This window comes from Vicugna pacos, chromosome 9, assembly GCF_048564905.1.
Source record: "Vicugna pacos chromosome 9, VicPac4, whole genome shotgun sequence".
NCBI lineage: Eukaryota > Metazoa > Chordata > Mammalia > Artiodactyla > Camelidae > Vicugna > Vicugna pacos.
The window spans coordinates 77,068,805-77,088,642 of record NC_132995.1 but is presented as its reverse complement, the minus strand read 5'-3'; the positions used below and the strand labels follow the sequence as shown (position 1 = coordinate 77,088,642).

Sequence of the window (19,838 nt, the reverse complement as noted above, 5' to 3'; positions counted from 1 at the left end):
ATGTGTCTTCAAAGAAGTGGCGTTGTCTGTTCAAATCTTTTGCTATTTGTGTGTTTTCTTATTAAGTTAAGAGTTATATTATATAGTCTAGATATGTCTTCTATCAAACATATGACTTGCAGACATTTTCTCCCAGTCTGGGGCTTGTCTTTCCATTTTTTCAGCAGGACCTCTCAAAGAGCAGAAGCTTGTAATTCTCACTTCCCGTGCATCAGTTGGTCCTTTTGTGGACCATGCTTTTGCCGTTGCACCCTCCTCCCGGTGGGAACTCCAGTTACACGTACATGAGGCTGCTTGCCGTCATCCCACAGCTTATGATTTCTTTTTTAAAACTTTTTTCTTTGAATGTTTCACTTTGGAGAGTTACTATTAGCGTGTCTTCAAGTTCACTAGTTTTAAAAAATAATGTGTAATTTGTTAATTTCATCTAGTGTGTTTTTCACCCCAGACATGGTAGTTTTCACCTCTTGAAGTTCACTTGTGGTTATATATGTGCATGTGGCAAAGAGGGTTGAAACGGATGGCCTGAAGAAGAAGGGTATCTAGAATGACAAGGTGCAAACTTGAGATCTTTAAGAATCATCTGGAGAATCCATTAAGCTGTAAACTTCTTCTACGGACTGCACACAGAGCTATCTTACAGACAGAGCTGAGATGGCCCGGGAGTCTGCATTTTAACAGGAATCTCAGATAATCCTGTTGCAGGAGATCCACAGCCCATTGTGGAAACATTGCTTTTGACCCACCATTAAGTCAGGTGCCATGCAAATATTTATGAAAAAAAAGTTTGTTATGGTCTAGCTAACAATGACATTTTAGCACAATTGTCAGTTTGTTCCTAGGCATGTTTCTGACCCATTTCTGCTGAATAAATGAATGAAAAAATGAATACCTGGATGAATGAATGAGCTGATGTAAATTCTGTGTTCTATGTTCATAAATGGATAAGACTTATTTATAATAACCATATTAACTGTTGATCTAAATGTAATTAGCACCATCATCCTTTACATCGGCTTTCTAAGAACATATTAACTTACGGCCTAGTAATCTATTTATACTATAAAACAACTTAGTAAATCCTTTTCAAAATAGCTTAAATGCAAATTCTTATCCCATACCAGCAACATACTCACAGATCTGGGCTTAGGAATGTAGGAAATATTGAAGCTTCCCTGAGTTTATGAATGTTTTAATAAGAAAAAAATCACTAGTTAAAGGAAAATTTTACCCCTATGGTCAGTTGTAAACAGTTGTTCTTCATGATAAGTCTTATTTCCTCAAGCATTTATTTCTGATGTGTAACAAGTAATACACAAGTGACATAAATATGTTAAAGATGTTCACGTCATATTGACCACTTGATGTATCATGGCAAATAAACTCTGAGTAAAGAAACATTTCTTGGCTACAGATAGGTTTTCCTTCCTTCCATAGCTTGGAATAGTCAATAAATTAATAATTAATTCAATACTGTAAAAAAATTCTTTCATTTTCAAATCTATTGCACCAAGAAACCATTCTGTCCCTGACAGTTCATTTAAGCCTGTCAGTAAATGAGGGCATGGGTTTGAATTTCATAAATGAATCTCATGAAAGAGTTGTAAATTAACTCAACACTGTAAAGATGAAGGATTTTTAGATTAACAAATGTTTAATTTTTTTTTTACCACTGAGATGCCTAAACACAACTCTTATTCAGAAATATGATGACGACTCCTCTAAGATGGTAAAATTAAGGACTCCTGCATCTGTAGCCGTCCCTCTTGCGCCCAGACACAGGCGCACACAGCAGTGACAGCGTGCCATTGGCTAAGGCGTAACGTGGTTAAACATGCTTCAAGCCACAGCTGGTTATCCATACATTCGGAGTAGCTGCCCTGTTTTTAAGGAAGAGCCTCTCCATTGACCATAAAGAATATTCTGGTTCTTGCTTTCAATCCTGAGCCAATGAGTCATTTTCAAGACCCAGAAAAGAGAAAGGGAGGCGCTGGGGAGGCTTAACTCCCAGTTAATGCATCTGTCACTTTTCGCCAGCAGCATTTTTAATTTGAGACACGTCTGTCCAGTCGGGTTCTGGAAGGATAACTCCTCTGTAAGTACATGCTGTAAGCAAGGCTTTGTCTGTTTTTGACTCCTTCCCCAACTTTCTTCATTTGACAAACTCCTTTTGATCCTCAAAGATGCATCTTCTCCTCACTGAAGCCTGCCTTCTCTGGCCCTCCCAAGCAGATGACGGCTTCTCCTGTTATCGCCGATGCAGTTGTTTGCACCTCTGCTAGTCTGAGTACCCTTACAGAAGCGACTCACTGCTCTTCGTCTCTGGATTCATAGCACCTTGCACAGGGCCTTGCATGTGTCCATGCACACGCGTGTGGTGCACACACACACACACACACTCTTCAACATATGGTGCTAAGACTCTATACTAACACCTTCACATATAATGTGTTCACACACATTATCATTAGTTCCAGATAGAGCAAGGACTTAAAAATGTAACGCAGAACTTCACAATTTTTAGAAGAAAATATAGAAACACAAACATAAATATATTTACACACACAGACGCACAGACACAAACCCACCTCATAAAATGAGTTGGGAGTGGCCCTTTTTCTCCTACTCACTAAATAATTCGTGTAAAGTTGGAACCATCATTCCTTGAACATGTGGTAGAACTCACTTGGAAATCCTCTGAAGCTGCTAAGTTCTGCGTTTACCTTCGTTATCACTTTTTAAATATTTTACCTTTGTTTTATTCTATTTTTTACTTCCTGAACAGTTTTGTTGGTGACTCAGTTCTTTTTTTCAGCCATTTAAAAAAAAACATAATACAAGCATTCAAGATTATAAATTTTTCCCAAGTATCGCGTTAGCTGCATCTCACCAATTTTGAAATTTAGCGTTTTTACACTCTGATCATTTCCGTCTTCCATTTATATGCTGCTGTCGCCTGGGAGGTTTCCTCACTCTTATTTCTCTAATTCCCTAAAGTAGGTGTTGCTGTTTTATCTACTGCTAGCCTTTTCAACGTTCCCACACTTCTTCTTGCATTTCAGACCTTCCTTCTGGATTTTCTTCTTCCAAAAGTGCAGCCTTTGAGAATTCCCACGGCGAGAATCTGTAGGGAGTCCACTCTTCCGGTTCTCCTTTGCCTCTCACCTCCTGAAACGTTCATGGGCTGTCCCGGGGCGGGAGAGAAGGGGAGGCTTGGCAGCTCAGTGTCCCCGCCGCAGCTGCAGGTGGCGGGTGGGCGGCAGGCGTCTCTGGCTCCCCAGCAGGGACAAGCTTCGGTGCTCTCACGAGCTCGGCTGAAGCCCTCAGGTCAGGGTTCCTCAGCCTCGGCCCTACTGACATTTGCACATTTTTGGACCAAATAATTCTGTTTTGTCCTATATGTTGTAAGACGTTTAGCAGCATCTTTGGTCTCCGTTTGGCCTTTCATGGGTGCTAACCAAAAACACCTCCAGACAGTGGCAGGTGTCCTCTGGGAAGAAAACCGTCCACGCGAGGGCTGCTCCTTTAGGGCCACGTCAGGCAGGCAAGTTCAGGTAACACTCTTTACTGTCTCTTCAGCTGCACCCGAAGTCACATCTTCTCTTTTGTAACAGAGCCAACACGATCTGCCTCAAATAAATTCAACTCAGATTGCATATATATATTTATACACATACACATCCATATTACATACCATTCACGCACACATAAATGTATACGTGTATGTGTTCGAAGAGAGAGAGGTGGTGGGGAGAGAGCGAGAGAGAGGCGCATCTCCGAAGGCTCCGCGAAGTAGGGGCGCGAGGCGCAGGGGAGGCGCGGCCCGCACGCGCCCGTCACCTGCGCGCGTGGCCGGAGCGGCGGTGCGCTGAGCGCTCGCGCCCCCGGCGACAGGGCCTCCCGCTTCCGCTGTTGCCGCGTGGGGACGGGAGCTCGGTGCTGCCAGGTACTCTGCTTTCTCAGGAGAAACCACAAGACCCTGTGTGTGTGTCCGCGGGCCCCGTGGCTGCCGGCCTCCGCCCTCCGCGCTCTGCCGGCCCTTCTCGGCGGCCGGTCGCCCGCTGCCCTGGCGTCGCGGCGCCGCTCCCGCACTCCGCCCGCGTGGCGCCGCCTCGTGTGCAGACACGGCTCTTCCCCGAAGCTCCGTCCCTGCTTAATTGATCCGCAGATCACTCGGTCCGCATCCCCTTTAGGCACTGCCTGAGGGAAGATTAACTTCCAGCCTCAGGAAAGCTTTAAAGTGGGAAACTCCAGGCCACGCCGACGTGGCTGAGGCTTTACCGTAGACGTAGCAAATCTGGAGAATTAGAAGTGAACCCCGCTTTGACAACAGGCGCAGCGGTGCCGCTTCTAAACAGCAGAAAGGTTTTGAACAAAAAGGAGGACGTCCGAGTGTATCACGTAAGACTGAACAACAGAAGCAGGAAGGCGAGGAAGCCGGGGGCAGCAGGGGCGAGGCCGGGGGCAGCGCAGAGGGAGGGACGCAGACGGTCCCGCGGGTCTGCGAGGCCGGCAGACGGGCGGCCCGCTGGGGGGGCCGGGGGGGTGGCCCGCTGGAGGGGGCGGGGGGCCGCCTCCTCTCAGTGACACCGGCGCCAAGCCGCCCAGCGCCCCGCGGCCGCAGCCGCGCGGAGCGGCGAGGACCAGCGGGCGACCCCGGGGCGCGGGGCGACGACGAGCAGGGCGGCTCAGCGCCCCCCCCCCCCCCGCGCGTGTCTCCGTGTGCGTCTCGGGTAGGGACGCGCGCAGAAGGGACGGGCAGGACTCAGCCTCGGGGGCAGAGCCGTCAGTCAGTTGGGAGAGCGCGGGAGGCGAGGCCGGCAGAGGCCACGGCCTCCGCCCTTGGGCCCGCCTGCCTGCGCTCTCGGAGGTGGGCTGCCCCTCTGCTGATAGCGCGTTCACCTCCGGTCTGAGTCCTTGTCTTTGCGGTGAGACAACAACTGAGGTCTGTTCCCTTCGCCGGGGGCGCAGCAGACGCACTGCCGCTGCCTAACGGCCCGCGCTAGGCGCCCGCCCTGCCCTCGCTCCTCACGCCCAGGCCCCCGGCCCGCTGCAGGGAGATGCTACCATTCCTCCGTTTCCAGCGGCTCAGAAAGCTGAAGCAGCTTGCTTGCGGACACACAGCTGGCAGCTGGCAGAGCTGACAGGGTTAAAGTAGAAAACTGTTAACATCAGAGCAGCGCTTGGCCCTGCAAGAGGCCCAGAGGTGACCCCTAACCTGGGAGTCTATCCTCTGCCCTGAAAGTTTAGCCAAAGTCTTGTTTTTATGAGCACCATCACTGTTCTGGGGAAGAGCTCACTGTTTCCAATCAGAATTCAATGAAAGAAAGAAAGAGAGAAAGAGAGAGAGGGAGAGGGAGGGAGGGAGAGAGGGAGAAAGAAAAAGAAAGAAAGAAAGAAAAGAAAGAAAGAAAGAAAGAAAGAAAGAAAGAAAGAAAGAAAGAAAGAAAGAAAGAAAGAAAGAAAGAAAGAAAGAAAGAAAGAAAGAAAGAAAGGAAGGAAGGAAGGAGAGAGGGGAGAGATGGAAGAAGGAAAGAAGGAAGGAAGGAAGAAGAAGATTGGGACCCTCTGCCCTGAAGATCTGTGGAGTTTTAGTCCAAAAGACTATCTTCTCAGTTCTGTAATGGTACAGAAAAACATACTCCAGATTTACTTGGAAATTATTTCTCACTCACAAGTACTTTCCAAAGCCTAACTCATGACAAGTTAATAGCAAAGGTTTTAGCCAAATTCATGAAGTGCATTCGTGTTTTCTTCCCTACAGCAGAAGCGTGAAGTGAGAAGCCATGAAGGCTGTCGAGCTGGGCTGGGTAGGAGTGAGGAGATGTAGGCTCTCATGTGGTCTGTGAATTCCCGGGATGACAGTCTTGGATAATACAGTTTGCTTCCCCTGCCTTATCTTTTAATTGCCCTTGTGAATGCTAACTACTGGTGTACCCAGCTCAAGGCAAAACAGAGCGGTGGAGTGGCAGGAGGTAAGTGAGAAGTGCCTTCCCTGAAATCTGTCCCCGACACTTTATTTAGAACAGTGGGGTCGCTTCCTAGGGCCACTGAGACCAAAACCCGGGATTCCATGGCCCCATGCTGTGTCCCACGTAAACGCTGGAAAGACGCTTAAGTTAGATGGATTTCAGCCTCACTCATTCACGCAGTCAGCCACCAAGCCCCCATTATCGCAGCTCCTCTGTCCCAGGAAAGCCGAAAGAAGTTAGATGCGCGCCTCCCACGTGTCAGAACTGTTCTAATTGAAATTTAGAACTCAGCTTCATGGAAACTGGGTTGTTCAAGTGGGCCACCACCCTCTACCTCAAAGAGGCTTCTAATATCATTTATTGAGCACCTACTGAATGCAGAGACACCAAGGGGTGGGAAGAAAGAGTTTAAAGCACACACGCTTGTCACGGTCACTGCCCATGTGGAGTGTGAAATTCAGAATGGCGAGAGCTACGTGCGGGAGGACACACCGCGCCACCGCGGATCCACGGCCTGACCACAACAGGGGCGAGGCCGAGCAACACTCAGGGTTTCTCTACAAATCAGCCCCAAGAAAAGAGCTCCAGGAATCTCTGGTCTGCATTAGAGACCTTCCACGAGGTCAGCTGCTAAGTTCTGGACGAGGTGAACTCTCAGAGCAGCCTTTTTGCTGTTCCAGGATGGCATTTAAAACTAACCCTTCCTTCTATCTTGTTCCCCATGCCCAGAATATGGGAGGCCTGCGAGCCTGCTGCTAGCCGCGGATTTAACAGCGTCCCGACCTGCATCAGAGCAAAGCCGGAGGCCGCTGGGCTCCAGGTGTCGCCCACACCTCTACCGGATCAGCCCTCTTCCGCGCAGTGTCTCTGGGTCCCGGCGGGCGGGCTGCACGCGATGGCTAGCCCCCCTGAGGGCGGGGCCTCTGTCTCGCCCATCTCGGTGCCCCCACAGCTTACACAGCGCCTGGAACGGAGGGAAGGCTCCACACTCTCTAGCAAACGGAACCGAACAGCAGTGCTGGAACAAGCAGAGCGAGGGAGGAGGAGGTCCAGGACAGGCACGGCCACTGTGCAAGTAGCAGAGCTGAGCTGGAGGGAGACGAGGTACCAGTCCCACGCTGCCTGGCGTTAGAACAGGGGAAACGCTCGCGTCTGCAAAACTGAGTCTCTGCACTTAGACTGCGACGCTTCTGATCCACACAGAAAACCGCCCATCCGATTTAAGGGGACAAAGTCTGCTCTTTGAGTTTTTACATAGAAACTAACCATAAATACACAACACTCGAGGAGGAGGAGAATGGCACACTGATGCAAACAGTGCACCAGAGTGACAGTCAGCACCGTGTCAGCTCCAGCTCTCCCAGCAACGACCCGGCCAGTGCGTCCGTCCTGGCAGACAGCGGCTTGCTACATCCTGAGTCCATAATGTGATCGATACAGTCAAATGTCCAGTTTAATGTTCTACATTTAATGATTACACAGTAACAGGCAGCGTCGTGCACGTGGAGGGAGATTAGTGGCAGGATTAGACGTGGTGCTGGTGCCTCTCCCTTTAATGAGGGAACCCTGACGTAGCCGTCAAAGCTCGCGGAACTGAAGCCCTTCTTCCTCAGCGCTCTGCTGAGCAGCTAAAAGTATGTCCAGCGATCTGGTTATCGGGTTTCTAATTATCCAGCAATTCAAATGCTTCCTGAAATGCTTGGAGCCTTGCCCACCCTTCTGGCTGGAGAGCTGGCCTGGCGAGCCCAGGTGGCTGTGACTTCTCAGCGGGAGACCCTGGGTGGAAGAGGAGCCTGGCATAGGGCCTGCAGCCTGGCTGTGCTGCTGGCCAGGTGGCGATGCTCCCAGGGGAGCTGCGGGCTGGCCGTCCTTGTGGTCACGTTCCTCTGAGCCCTGCTTGCCCTTGCTCACTTGTCATGAACTTGGCTTCACTAAAAATTCACCACAAATCAATTTTGTCAGTTCCCGTTACTTTATTGCTCACCAGGGAGCAGTCCAGGCAGCGTGAATTATCCATGGCGGCGCTGGTGGTGATCCTGCTTTCCGGGTGAGAAAAACCTGAAGCCCCAGAAGGCCTCGGTCAGTGAGTCAGTCCCCAGGCCCTGGGGCGCCTGCTCAGGACACGCTCCCGTGCAGGGGAGGTTTGAATGGCTCCTGCCACCAGGAAACCCGCCCTTCTCACTGGTCCCCGTGTGAGCCTCTTACACATCAGTACGTGTCAAAGAGGAGAGCTGCCAGGTTTGAACTTAATGTGACATGTACATATAGACCGGGACAGGTAAGAGTGATGTGGTAAGACTCTTAACTGGCAGAGTCTGAGCAGAGAATCAGCATCAGAGTCTGCGTCTCTACGTGTCAGGACACGGGCGAAAACAGAAAAAGACACGGAAAGAAGGAAATACATCATAGTTACATATGATCTGTGCACGTGTCTCTGTTAGACACAGTGTGGCTGCCAGGCAACTCGGAACAGAAAAGAATTACAACTGTGGCACAGAGTTCTCAGATCGCGAGGAAGCAAGCCACGGGCTGCGAGGTGCGGTCCCAAAGGCAGGTTTCTCTGTTTTCAGGATTAAAGATGGAGGCTGCAGTGTTCCCTCGGAGCCAACCTTCTACATTACTGTCTCACTTAAAGCCAGAAAGCCAGGACAGAAAGGCAGGGGGCACGGGTGGCTGGCTGCCCGGGGAGAACAGGGGGCAGCAGCACGGGGCAGGGGGTGGGCGCTGCGGCCCAAGCCCGGTCCTCAGCCCGCAGCTCCAGACCCTGTGTCCTCAGGGCACTCAGAAGGGAGCGGGCACAAGGGCGACTCCGGCTCTACCCCCAGGAGACAGCCACGTAGCCAACGTGCCAGTGTGTCCACCCACATGAGACTCCTACCCGCCCAGAGGCCTGGGCCGCTCGGCCGCCAGCAGGCTCTCTCCCCTGGGGAGCGCACCTGAGGGGCCACTAAGACCAGACAGCTGTGTGCGGAAGGCGACACACTGGGCAGCACCCAGAAAGCTCCTGCACAGCAAAGGAGCCCGTCGACAAAGTGGAGAGCAACCTGCAGGTCAGAAGAAAATATCTGCAAACCGTGTCTCTCACAAGGGGCTGACACCCACAGTCGGTGAGGAACTCGTGCCACTCGGCAGCTGAAAGGACAAACAGCCGGATTCAAATATGGACAGGGGGCCTGAACAGACATTTTTCAAGACAAGACGGCTGTACGTGAAAAAGTGCTCAACACCGTTAATCATCAAGAAAATGCAAACCCAAACCAGATCGCAGGTGACCTCACGCCTGGCGGGACGGCCGTCACCGCACATGGAAGGCAGCGCGCGCCGGTGCCGGTGCGGAGGGAGGGGAGCCCGGCGCGCCGCTGGCGGGAATGCGAGCCAGCACACGCGGCCCCTGAGGAGAACCGCGCGACGCTGCTCCGGAGACCAACACCGGGCTCCGCTGCGGTCCCCGGGCCCCGGGCGAGACTGCACCCGCAGGAGGCCTCCCGGACGCCGCGGCTCCCCCGTGCGCTGCGGCGCCCTTCGCGGCGGCCACGGCGCGGGAGCAGGCTAAGCGCGCGCGGAGGGTGAACGGCCAGAGAATCGTGCGCACGATGACGTGCTGTTCCGCCTCAGAAAGCGAGGCCCTGCCATCTGCGACAACGCGGACAAGACCGAAGGACATCGTGCTGAGTGCGAGAAAAGGCTGACCTGCTTACAGGTGGGCTCTGACAAAGTCCAGTGCACGGAGCAGAGAGAACAGGGGTCGCCATGGGTGGGGAGGCGGGGACACGGGGGCATGCCAGCCCAAGGGCGCAAAGCGGGAGTCAGGTAGGGCGCAGAGTTCAGAGGCCCGCCGCGTGGCGTGGTGACTGCAGTTAGCCGTTCTGTGCTGAAGACTGGGCATCTGGTAAGGAATGGACTTCAGGTGCTCTCATCACACAAACAGTGGTGACCGTGAGCAGGTGATGTGTTCCTTAGCTTGATGGTTGTGATCCCTTCACTACGTGTGCGTATATCAAATCCTCACGTGTTACACCTTAAATGCATACAATTTTTACTTAACAAAATAAAGGGGAAAATAGAAAAAAAATTAAGCCATGTGGTGAGCGCACGTGGCGAGCACAGGTTGTGGGGTCTGCGGGCACTTCACCAAGGCTCCAGCAAAGCCTGACAGCCCACCGCCGTTTCAGCCAGGTGCGCTCAGATACACTCTTCCTCCATGTCCGGGGGGACGCAGTCAACGCTAGTAACGTCTGGGACTTGGTTTTTCAATTTTGTGTGTGTCGGAAAACACGTTTAACATAAAATTTACATCCTAGCCATTTTTAAGTGTACAGTTCAGAAGTGTTAAGTACATTCACAGTGTTGTGGAACCATCGCCACCATCCATCTCCAGAACTTTTTATCTTGCAAAATGGAAACTCTGTTGCCGTTGAGTGACAATTCCACACCCCTCTTCACCCCAGCCCCTAGGAACCACCATTCTCTTCCGCCTCCATGAGTTTGGCTGCTCTAGGTGCCTCATGTACATGGAATCATACAGTGTTTGTCCTGTTGTGGTTTCACTGAGCAGTGTCCTCAGGGCTCCTTCATGCCTCGTAGTACATGTCAGAATTTCCTTCCTCTCTGCAGCTGAGTAACACTCCATTGTATGTGTATACAGTGGGCCCTTGGACACTTGGATTTTTTTCAGTAAATCCACACCACAGTACCACGTGCTGTAGAACCATGAACACAGGGGGATGACCGTAAAATTACACATGGATTTTTCACCTTCAAGGGGGGTGGGTGCCCCTAACCCTGTGTTGTTCAGAGTCAACTGTAGCACATTTTGCTCATCTGTTCATCCGTCAGTGGACACTCGGGCTGTGAAGATGTTGCTGAGAATCTTTGCATCTATATTCGTCAAGGACATCAGCCTGCCATTTTCCCTTTCGGTGGTGCTTCGCCTGGTTTTGGGATCCGGGTGATGGTGGCTGTGTGGAATGCCTTCGGGAGTGCTCCCTCCTCTTCAGTCTTTTGGGGGAGTTTGGGAAGGACTGGTGTGAGTTCCCCACGTGTTTGGTAGAGCTCCCCGGTGAAGCCACGTGGTCCCGGACTTCTGTTTGCGGGGAGTTTTTCAAACCACAGACTCTGCTTCACTTCCAGCAGTTTTCTGTCTGCTCAGCTTGTCTGTTTCTTCCTGGTTCCGTCTTGGCAGACGGTGTGTTTCCAGGGACCCCTCCTCTCTCCTGGGGGCCCGGTGTGTCGCGTACGGTTGTGCACAGTCATCTCCCGGGAGTCTCTGTGTCGGGGTGCTGGCTTTTCCTGCTCTTTCATGCCTTCCTTTGCTCACTCGGGTCCTCCCTCTTTCCTTCTTGGTGGGCCTGGCCAGAGGTTTGCCAATTCTGTTTCCTCTTTCCAAAACCCAGCTCTTGGTTGGACTGATTTTTGTCTATTTCTTAAAGTCTCGGTTTTGTTTATTTTCTCCCTGGTCTTTATTATTTATTTCCTTCTGCTGGCCAGGCTTTGTTTGCTCTTCTTCTTCTAATTCTTCTAGGTGGTAGGTTACATTTTTTGTTTGTTTGTTTTTGGGTTTTGTTACAAGATTTTATTAGGAAATAAATTTTAAAGGAAACATTAAACAGCATATGCCAAATATTGAATGGCAGTTTTTAAAAAGACCCTGGCTATCACAGATAGATTTGTTCCAAACCTTACTGAGATTTTGTTCCTTTTCTTTTATTTTTTTAATTTCCTTGAGTGAGTATGAAAACCTGATCATCATCCTCGTGAAAGCCATTAGCTCCTTGAAACATACCTGCTTCTGTGTTGAATTTCTAATAATTCAACCTCAAGAACGTCACCTTTGGCCTGCGGATTATTTAGAAACGAGTGGTTTCACTTAAAACGGCTGGAAGTCTTCCTAGTGTCTCTTTATTACTCTTCTGCAGTTTAGTGTGCGGGGTTGCAATTCCTGTTCTCCTAAATTCGTTGACTATTTTCAAGGCCCATCCCGTTGTCTGCCTTGGTGTGTGCTTCACGGCCGCCTGAAAAGGATGCTTATTCTGCTGTTTGGGGTGAGGGCAGATTACGTCTCACTGGCTGGGGTTGTGTTGGCTTATTCTATATCCTTGCTGACTTTCTATCCAGTTTTCCATCATTTGCTGGGAGAAGAGCTCTGGTCTCCAGCTGCATATGCGGAGCTGCCTGTATGGCCCTCGGTTTCCTCAGTTCCCTCTCTACTTGCTTTACAGCACTGCACGTGGCGATTCGGGGCGTCTGTGTCTCCTTGGGGGATCGCCCTTTGTTGCTACATCACGTCCCTCTCTGCCTCCGGTCGTCTTCTCCGCTCCACGGGCAGCTTTGGTGTTGCTGTGGCCACCTCCGCCTTCCTCTGATGGACGCCCGCACGATACATCTCTTCCCACCCTTTGACTTTCAGCCTGCTGGTCCTCGGTGTGGGTTCCTTGCTGACAGCATACAGCTGAGTCACGGTTTTTAATCCACTCTGTCAGTCTTTGTCCTTTAATTGGCGTATTTAGACCATATACACATGACATAATTATTGATATGTTAGGGCTTAGATCTGGCATTTCTTTCTGTTTTCTGTTTCCTTTCTCCTGTCTTCTGGTGAGTTTTGAACTTGTTTTAGAATGCCCTCTTGATCCGTCTAGTGTTTCCGAGTGTGTCTCTTTGCACGGGGTTTTTAGCGGTTGTTCCAGGTGCTGCATTATGCACACATAACCTGTGTAGTGTGCTGGTGTCACACGTTACCAGTTCAAGTGAAGTGTGGAGTGTTTGTCCCTCTGTGTCCCTTTACCTCGCTCCCATTTACAATACAATTGTCTTAAATACTTCCTCTATGCTCATTTAGGGCTGCCTCAGACTGTGTTAAACATTTTGCTGCTTTAAAGCTCAGTTAATGTTAGTCTACACTGACTGCCAAAGGTCTCAGCCTGAGGGAGCAGACGGTGGGGAGAAGAGCGGGAGTGAGGTGTCAGAGTGCAAAGCTGACGTTAGCCGTTAACTTCCCGTGTGCTCCATTCACTGTTCTCCACCAAATAGGAATGGAGTACGTGCCTGCTGTGCGCCAGGCTCTGTGCTGGAGTCTGGGCTGCCTTCAGTTTGGCCCCCGGGAAGCAGACTTCGAGATGGAGAGGTCTTCTGGCGAAGGCTCTCAGGAAGAGGGGGAAGCCGGGTTTTGCAGAAAGCAGCTGAGCTGTGCCGTGGTTGCAGCTGAGGACTTGGCTGACAGCGCAGAGCCGTCAGAGTTACCCTGAGCTGAGGCGGCGCGGCCAGGCCTTTGTAGCTCACGCGGACCAGGTGCTGGACGAGGGTGAGCGCTTGGGCAGGGCAGCTTCACTCAGCTGTGTGAGATTCCAGGGAAGGGCTTCGGCGGTGAGCGGAGAGCGGCAGCAAGGCCAGCAGCTGGGGGTGGAGCCTGGTCCTGGGAGGGTCTGGGCTGCACACCACGGCGCCTGGAAGCTGAGGTTACAAGTAGATGGAGAAGACAGAGCTTCTGCTCTCTTGGAGTTGGCAGGCGGAATGGGTGGGACAGATACATGGAACAAACACGCGTAAACAAGTAATTCCGACCAGCCCTGGTGAGTTTAAGGAGAGCCATACGTTGAAAGTGCCACAGGGACTCATGTGGGGGAGCAGCTGCCTCCCCTGGGTGCGTCAGGGAAGACCTCTGTTCAGCAACACAGTTGCTTTGTTCTTCGTGGCTTGCAGAGCAAGCTCCGTGCCACCACCTCTCACAGCGGAGGTAGTGATTGCAAAGCTTGAATTCGCTTCGAAAGATGGGGTCTGTGCTTTGCCGAGTAAAGAGAAGTAAATCATGCATTAACGGGGCCGATCCTCTCAGTGAGTGAGCGCCACGGGCTGACCCGGCACAGAGACAGGGAAGGTGAGCACGCGGGTTGTGTGTAACGTGGAAAATAACCTTTTAAACTTTTATGCCCCTCTCTAGGGCAAGAATGCTATTCTTTAAAAGGTTAGTCTGCTCCCAAAAAAAAGAAAAAAAGACTACTTCATGTTTCATTCTGGAATCAATTTTTCTATTAAAAATAAATTGCACTTTGAGTAACCTGTGATACACTCGGCGGGAGCTAGTGGCTAGAAGAAACGTTCACGTGCGCAGCCCTGATGATCTGGAAGGGCTGTTGAACTGCTCGGGACAGGACAGAAATGTCTCTGATCTTCTAAAACCTGGGTTGCCTCATCTAACCTTGACCGTAGTGGAACCTCACTGCTGTCTGATTGGTCTCAGGCCCCCAGTGGTTGCTTTGTGCCCACTGTTTTGTGATCGTTGGGAAAAGCCAGAGCTTGTCTCCTTTTCTATCTCCTTTGACAGAGGTTCACTGCCCTTTGGGAGCACAGGGTTCACGTGGGGAGTGACAGAAAGACGAAACAGCTGGAGGATGATTCACAGGCAACATGTGTGTGGGTGTCCTGCAGGGGGTCCTGGAGGAGCTTAGCAGAACCTAAGAAACCAGGAAGTTCTCTTAGAGAAGCCAGTGTGAAGCCAGATTTTAAAGGAGGTGACGGATTAAAAGAGAGAGGATACTGGGACATTCAAAAGCGCAGGGGTAGCTGAACCCAAGCCCAAAGGAGGAAATGGCTAAGATGCTGCAGAGTCGAGAGAACCCAGGCCACACCTCCTTCTGGAGGGCAATTTTTTTTGAGAAAGAACCAAATGGGGTAATGAGAGGCGTCAGACTCAGGGAAGTCTGTCACTCAAAATAATAAACCTGCACCTGTGACCTTGGACTTTTTTAAAATCTATTTGCTCACTTCCTTGGGGATTATAAAGAGACCAAATGTATGTTTGGGCAAGAAGATTATTGGCCCTATGAGATGGTAAATTACCGCAAGTATGCTCTCTGGTTGAAGGGACCTCGATGACATCTGTGCCAAACATCCATCTGGCACCTGAATCTCCCCAACCAAATCTTCATGTAGCTGATGCTTGAACAAGCCTAATGTTACAAAATTCACTGTCTCCTTTGACTCCTGAAATAAGGATAAAAGGCTAAAATCTGCAGCCAGATCTGGTGGTCTGTCTGATCAAGGAACACTGAGTGGGCGCCCCTCATTCTAGGCTCCAGGCTATGTGCCTGCATGTTAGGCAAAGTTACATCCATTTGGGGGTAGAAATATCACAATATTAACTAAATTGAGTTCAGTTTCAAAATAGAAGTTCATGATTTCTTTTTTCTTCTCGCAGTCTGATCCTCGTGCATCTGGGGTTTGTCTGGACCCAAATGAAGGATCTTACACTTGTCCCTATAACGTTCTGTCATGTTAGGTTCTAACCATTTTGAAAACCTTTGGACATCGTTTTGGTGCCAATTCTTTCTTTGAATGTGTTTGCCGTTTCTCTTGGCTTGGTACAATTTTCAGATTTGATGAATAGTTTTCATGACTTAATTGACACAATAATTGGGAGACAGCCCAGGAAAGGACCTTCGGGCAGAAGGGAGAGAGAAGGCTACCGTACTTGCTTACCTATACTGATGCTGCAGGTGGGCCAAAGGCTAACCCGGCAGATGCCTCCCACAGAGGGAGGTCACCGGAAAGGGCAGGGGAACGGTGGGGAGGCTGTTCTGCGGCCGTAGCTCAGCTACTTCTCAGTAAGGACGGAAGTGGAACAGGGTGGCCGCCACTGACCGGGTGTTTACGATGTGCGAGGACGGAGCTAAGGGCCTTGCCTGCAGTATGGGACTAGCATCGCCACCGCTGTTTTACACGGGAGGAGATGACAGCCCCGGGAGCTAGACTCCTGTCTGCTGTGCCGAGGTTGAAAGGGCAGGGACGAGATTCACCCTCCAGTTTGTCGGACTCCGAAACGCGCACTCGTAGTTACCGAACGAGCGGGAGCTCCAGACCGTCACGTGGAGGCACACGTAGGGGGCTCCCGGGGCCCCGGGTGCGTGCGGACCCCGGGCCTGCTCACCGCGAGCGTCTGAGCTGTGTGAGCAGAGGGAGAGTCTTTCCGCTTTGTTCTGGTCTCTGTTTGGCTGGTGCTGCTACTCGTTCGCTTTCGCTGGGAGACTCTCTCTGCCCTCACTGGAAGCCCTAATCGTACGGTCAGAAGCAGCTCCAGGTCAACGCGCAGGAAGGACCCTAACGGCAGCCAGATTAACCCCAAGTGTTCCACAAATGACAAAGAAATACGAGCCACAAAGACGTCGGTGCCAGGCCCGGCTCCCCCCGCTGAAGGGTCTGAAGGAGCAGCGTGCTCGGGGGCCCTCAGAGCCCCCGTCTCCTCACTCGGCCAGGTCGTGGCTCAGGAGAGGCAGCGACCTCCGGGGCGCGGGGGCTTCTGCCTCGGCTGGACTGTCTCTTCTGGGTCTATTTAGGGTGTTTCCCGTTAAGGAGACAAATCGCGTCTCTTCTGTTTCTGGAGGCTGAGTCCATGCTATCTCCAGTTTGAAGTTAGTATCGTCTGATTGACTCCAGAGAAAAAAATCTGATCGTGTGAGGGCAGCACCTGCAGAACAGTGCGACCAGGAGCCATCCGCCTGGTGTCACTCTCCCAAACGCCTACCCTCGAGGTGAGGCCGCCTCCCAGCTGCCTGCTCCCCCCTCCCCACGCTCTCATCTCAGAGCCCCACCTCATAATTTCTCACCAGGGACGGACAAATTGAAATACAAGAAAACGCAGGTTTGAATCCTGCCTCCATCACTCACTGGTTGTGTGATCTTGAATACACGATCTAATCTCTGAGCCTGTTTCCTTATCGGCTAAAAAGGAACAGCACTGCCTCTATGAACGTGTGGAACTAGATGACGTCACGGCAGAGCGTGCTGTAAGAGGAAGGGGCGCGCGGGGCTGTGAGCCCGGCTGACGGTCAGGGCGGGCCAGGCTGGGGGAGAAGAAGGGAAACGTGGCTCCCGCGGCCGCTGGCGCCGGCTGTGACGACGCAGACGAGGCGCCGACGACGGCGACGACAGCTGACGTTGCTGACAGTGTGACCAGGTGCCGGGCCCTGGGCTGAGCGCCTCACACAGGCTGTTCTCCTGAACTTCAAACGGCCACCTGTGGTGAGTATTAACTTTACGGCCGTTTTACAGATGAGGCATTGGAAGTTACAAGGACAGTCAGTCACTTGGTCTAGGATAAGTCAGCTATTAATCTGATGCTTGGCTTTCTTCCCTGCAGGAGAACTACTGGTCTCCTCCTCGGCTGACCTGACCGCTGAGCATCAGAAATGCCACCTAGAAGCCAGTCTTGTCCTCTGCATCTCCCAGCTGTCTGCTGACCGCTGAGCTCTCTGAGCTAGAGAAGGGTAATTTATCGCAACTTCTGTACCTTATTCCTCCATCTTGAGAATGTTGTTTACTTCCCTGAAGACTAGTGACACACTTAATTTACATTTAGGGGACCGAAGTCCTATTCCCAGCGTTTCTACTAACCAGCTGTGTGGCTGTAGGCAAGTCAGCCTCTTTCAGCCTCAGTTTATTTGCGAAATGACAACCACACAGCCTCTAGGATCCCTTTCCTGGACCCTTTACTCTTCGAAGCTGCTCCTGCAGTCAGGAACGCTCAGCCTCAGCATGTGAAATGACGTGGAAATAGCATCTGAACCAACGCGTACTTGCAAGGAGCGAATGTGACCTCCACATTTATCCACAGACGTGAGTGACCGTCACCCTGCCACCGCCATTTTAGACACTCTGTGCCCTGTTAGGTGGCCACAGAATGCACCATCCAGGCCACTCTGGGAGCGAGGGCAGACGCTGTGAACAGCCGCACGAGGACCGCGGCCCAAGCAGGCCCGCCACCTTCCTGCGGGCACCTGGCCTTGCTCCCTCTGCGGCTGCTCCTCCCCGTCTCTCCCTGGGCGGCAGCGCGAGTGAAAGGCCGCAGACAGAGGTGTGAGCTCCCTCAGCCCCGTAATGGAGCGTCAAGTTCAAAGCCGGAGGTGTGACCATTTAAATACTAACACTTTCAAGCGAGTTTGTCTGCGACAGAAACACCCTGTTTAAAGGCATATCTCCCTCCTCTAGTTTCAAAAATCGTTTTGCATTGTTAATTTCCACTCCATTCCATCCGTAAAGTTGTTTCTCACTTCTTTTGGCCACTTCATTTTAAACAGTTCTTTGATTTTGTCATTGACTTGGACAGCACCAAAAGGCCCCCAGCCTTAGACCCCCAACAAGGAGCGAGGCCTTAGCACACGGTCCACTTTCCTGGGTCCTGCCTCAGTGCTGCCCGGGTGCTCTGGGGGTGCTGGGGCGGCCGGCGGGTGTAATGGAGGTCAGGGATCAACTTGCAAGCGATTCTGCCCCCTTCTGGGGCCACCGGAATCCATAGGCCTGACTTCTACTCCAAAACTATTTTTAAAAATAGAAGTTGGAGCCTGCTAAATTCTTAACTTAAAAAAAAATGCTACTGTTATCAAATACTGTATCTAAGTGCTTCGCAGTAACTGTAACACACTTTGGTTGAACTGAATTATCTATTAAATCAATTCCGTATGGAACTTGGCCATTTTATTTTAGGCGACGAAAGAACGAAATTTTAGTAAAGGAGTAAAAGATGACTTTTTGTTATTAAAATAGTTTAGTGAATACAGTGCTTGGCGACTCATCTAAAAAAATCTTCAAGAACCATTTTGCCTTGCTCGACTGAAATCAACTCATTTAATGACGTTGCCTGCTGTTAAAAGCCTCTCACCATGGTCACTATTTTTAAAAAGTATGATTTATCTTCAGTGTTTGGCAGCATCGTACGATTAACCCCGAGACCAGGGCTCTTCCCACAACTGTAACAGGTTATTTCCTCCACTGTCTGCAAGCTGATGGGCCTTTGTTTGAAATGCCTCTTTCTGCAGCTGTGAAGAATGAATACTTTTTAAAAAGCAGTTTTAACCGGTGGCCAAAGGGTCAGGTGGAACACGAGTTGATACAGAAATAGTAGCATTCAAAAGCCTCAACACTTAGAGCTGCTTTTCCTTCTGTGTGTGGTGTCTGTCCGTCCTCCGTCCTGCCCGGGAGTGTCTGCAGTGGCCGGGGGAGGGTGGCGTCTGCTTGGGGCCCCGTGGATCTCAGGCCCTGGCCTGGTGTCTGTCGTCACAGCGCCAGCGGCCCGAGTCCCAGCCTCGCTCTCCCCCCGGTCCCTCACCTGTCTCTGACGTGTGGTCCTACTTCAGTCTCAAAAGGGAGAGATGTTGGGAAAAAAAATAACACTTTGAGAGCTTTACTGCTTGAAAACACTGGCTAAACTCTTTCATGTTACTGTTTTAACCGAGTTTGATTTAAGAAAGAAAGATGAGTGAAGGTTTCTCGTAAGAGCAGGTGTTCACCAGTGGCCAGGGGAGATGGGACAGGTGGGAGCTTCTGCAGCCCAGTACAGAAATACTGTCACCTCAGGAGGCTGGCGGCCACCAGAGCAGGGCATCTGGGCGGGGTTGGGTGGGTGGACATGGGGTCTGGTCACCAGCTTTGTGGGGCCAGAAATTCTGAAGCGTCATTGTCCTTAGGGGTGACTGGCCTCTTGGGGCTGCTCCCCACTGACCAGCACTCCAGCAGCTGCTGTCCACATCACTGCAGAATGAGCAGTTTACTGTGGGAACTGCAACCCTACTGGCAGGCCCACACAGCATGCCAAATCGTGACCAGGAGGCTGGGCCAGGCAAGGGGCTGGCAGCTTACTGGCTCTGAGGTCGAGGCTCGGGCGCCAGCGCCACCCGTGCGGAGCTGTGTGAGCTTGGGGAGTAACCCCACCTCTCTGGGACCTCGTGTCTCCAGTAAAGGAAGGACCCTGATAGCAGCAGGGTGAGAATTAAATGGTATCTTTGTAAAAACACCTAGGAAAACAGCTGCGATGTGGCAGGTACTTGATACGTGGCTGACTGAAAGCCTTGATTCAGCAGGAATCACTCAGGAGTTTGA

The 19,838-nt window shown here is 51.3% G+C and overlaps 1 long non-coding RNA gene across 2 annotated transcripts; it reads left to right on the top strand.

Moving 5' to 3' along the window:
* Nucleotides 1-5,351: 5,351 nt before the first annotated feature.
* LOC140698313 (uncharacterized) lies at nt 5,352-18,427 on the top strand. 2 transcript variants are annotated; one of them, XR_012076053.1, is made up of 2 exons: nt 5,352-9,672; nt 17,104-18,427. It is a non-coding gene; the product is annotated as an uncharacterized lncRNA (long non-coding RNA). The 2 variants fall into 2 exon arrangements; XR_012076054.1 differs by having other exon boundaries at nt 5,352-9,916.
* The last annotated feature ends 1,411 nt before the right edge of the window (nt 18,428-19,838 follow it).